This window comes from Triturus cristatus, chromosome 3_1 (assembly GCF_964204655.1).
Source record: "Triturus cristatus chromosome 3_1, aTriCri1.1, whole genome shotgun sequence".
In the NCBI taxonomy this organism is placed as follows: domain Eukaryota; kingdom Metazoa; phylum Chordata; class Amphibia; order Caudata; family Salamandridae; genus Triturus; species Triturus cristatus.
This window is the reverse complement of record NC_140583.1, coordinates 639,381,247-639,384,094: the sequence shown is the minus strand read 5'-3', so window position 1 is coordinate 639,384,094 and position 2,848 is coordinate 639,381,247.

Genomic DNA, 2,848 nt, shown 5'->3' with positions numbered 1-2,848 from the left:
GTGGGAGCCCCCCCGTCCTGCAAGCCAGCCGAGGGTGCGGGCGCTGGGGACGGGTGTCCACCGGGGCCCGGGGAGGCTCTCCCCGGACTGGCTAGGTTTTGGAAGCTGGGCCCGGTGCTGGAGCTCCGTCCCAGGGTGCGGCTCCGTCCCGGGGTGCGGGAGCCCCCTGTCCCGCAAGCCCGCTGAGGGTCCGTGCGCTGGGGACGTGTGTCCACCGGGGCCCGGGGAGGCTCTCCCCGGCCTGGCTAGGGTCCGGAAGCTGGGCCCGGTGCTGGAGCTCCGTCCCAGGGTGCGGCTCCGTCCCGGGGTGCGGGAGCCCCCTGTCCCGCAAGCCAGCTGAGGGTCCAGCCGCTGGGGAAGGGTGTCTACCGGGGCCCAGGGAGGCTCCCCGGCCTGGCTAGGGGTCTGAAGCTGGGACCGGGCCCGGGGCTCGTGCTCCGTCCGGCAGGGCCCGGGGTGCGGGAGCCCCCCGTCCTGCAAGCCAGCCAAGGGTCCGGGCGCTGGAGACAGGGGTCCACCGGGGCCCAGGGAGGCTCTCCCCGGCCTGGCTGCTTTCAGAAGCATGGACCGGGCCCGTGGGGAGGCTCTCCCCAGCCTGGCTAGGGTTCTGAACCTGGGCCCGGACCCAAGGCTTGTGCTCCGTCCCAGTGTCCCAGGGTGCGGGAGCCCCCCGTCCTGCAAGCCAGCCGAGGGTCCAGCCGCTGGGGAAGGGTGTCCACCGGGGCCCAGGGAGGCTCTCCCCAGCCTGGCTAGGGTTCGGAAGCTGGGCCCAGACCCGGGGCTTGTGCTCCTTCCCAGTGTCCCAGGGTGCGGGAGCCCCCCCGTCCTGCAAGCCAGCCGAGGGTCCAGCAGCTGGGGAAGGGTGTCCACCGGGGCCCGGGGAGGCTCTCCCCTGCCTGGCTAGGGTTCGGAGGCTGGGCCCGGACCCGGGGCTTGTGCTTCGTCACAGTGTCCCATGGTGTGGGAGCCCCCCGTCCTGCAAGCCAGCCGAGGGTCCGTGCGCTAGGGAAAGGGTGCCCTCCGGGGCCCAGGGAGGCTCTCCCCGGCCTGGCTAGGGGTCTGAAGCTGGTACCGGGCCCGGGGCTCGTGCTCCGTCCAGCAGGGCCCGGGGTGCGGGAGCCCCCCGTCCTGCAAGCCAGCCGAGGGTCCGGGCGCTGGAGACCGGGGTCCACCGGGGCCCAGGGAGGCTCTCCCCGGCCTGGCTGCTTTCAGAAGCAAGGACCGGGCCCGTGAGCCGGGGTGGCTGGCTTTATCTGCTACGCTGGCGGACCGGAATTTTCCGCCCACCCCTAGTCACAATACACTGAGAACTACGTGTTGCGACAGAGTGACCTTTCGGTCTCATACGATATGTCAACATGTGAAACGAGCACTCATGGGTCGCAAAACGCGGCACTTCTCTGTTTCCACAACAATATTATTCGTCGTTCAGTCAGACTGAAGGGAGCTGAAGTGCAAACTGAATGAATAGCCATCAGCAGACTCGCTCTACCACTGAACCTTTGCTTTGATTCTGCCACAGCCTCATTTGTGGTCTGGAGGCGAGTAGCGGGTCAATGCGCACGGTCAACAAAAAACATGTGATAGAAGTAAAAACGAATGGACGCCCAAAAGTTTTCGTAGACGAACTAATCGGGGAGTCAGTTCTGGAGGCCCCATCTTTGCAGTACACTAATTCTGTACTAAGGAAAAAAGTAATGTAATCAACTTGAAAGAGGACAGAGGGACACGTAGTATCGCTGCTAATAGTTACCTCGATCGTGCAAGTTGCATGCACATACATGACACGGTCCAAGGCTACACAGTTGAATACACCGGTGATTGGCAGTGACTGGCAGTACAAAAGAGAACACACAGGCTGCATGATCTATCTGGGGACTCAGAAAAACCGCATGTGACATCCATCAGAGAGCTGCATGAACAATTACCTGGTAATCCCCTCAGCACAATGCAAACATGCACATACATGACACTGTTCAGGGATCCATCATCTACAGCTGACATTAAATGACCATTCATCATGGTCCCCCCATTAAAGTAGTGCACTTTGTGATCTGCATGGTACATGTTCTTTGCAGCAAGCATATTAACCCTCTGTGCTACCTTTCCATGAATCAACCCTAGACAAAACTCGGAGCTCTCTCTAGGAAGAACATTAATCATCGAAGTTATCATGACATTTTTATTGTTTCTGAAAATTGCTGAAGGCCAGGAAGGTGGCAGCAAGTTTTTTTTAAACCATAATATACTTGAAAACACTATGCACCCACCCGAACTAGGTACCCAGTGCGGTCACACCGTTTGCACCGCCCTAACCTGCTCAAGGTTCATGTGACCTCAGTGACAGAGTCACAGTGACTGGATCACTGTTGCTCTAGGGTGTGCTGCTTCGTAGGCCTGCCTGCAAGACTGGAGATGAACTTCAGTATGGATTGTGGTGGACAGGCCTTCAAGGTTAACTCACAATTGACACCACTAGGGTACACCTGCTTGTGCTAAGACATCAAGCCTTCTAAGGTCTAGTGGGGCCTTGTAAGGTCTAGCATGGGAATATGCTCCCTCAGTAGAGTGGTCTGGTGGACTGGTCATGACGGCTGAACCCAGTTTCCCAGTTCCAAATTCGACAGCTCTGGCCATAGTGCCACATCCTCTCCCCCACTGAACACCATACTGCCCCACGGAGAGAAACTCGCACTGCCTTCAGCTACAACCAAATGTGCCCGCTATAAACACTTGGATGTGGCTCAATTCAAATTATGCACTTGATAAAAGTAATATGCTGCCTAAAAAAAAAAAAGTAAAAGCAAACACTAATAGGGAATGCAAGATTAAGTAAAGCATGTGAAAT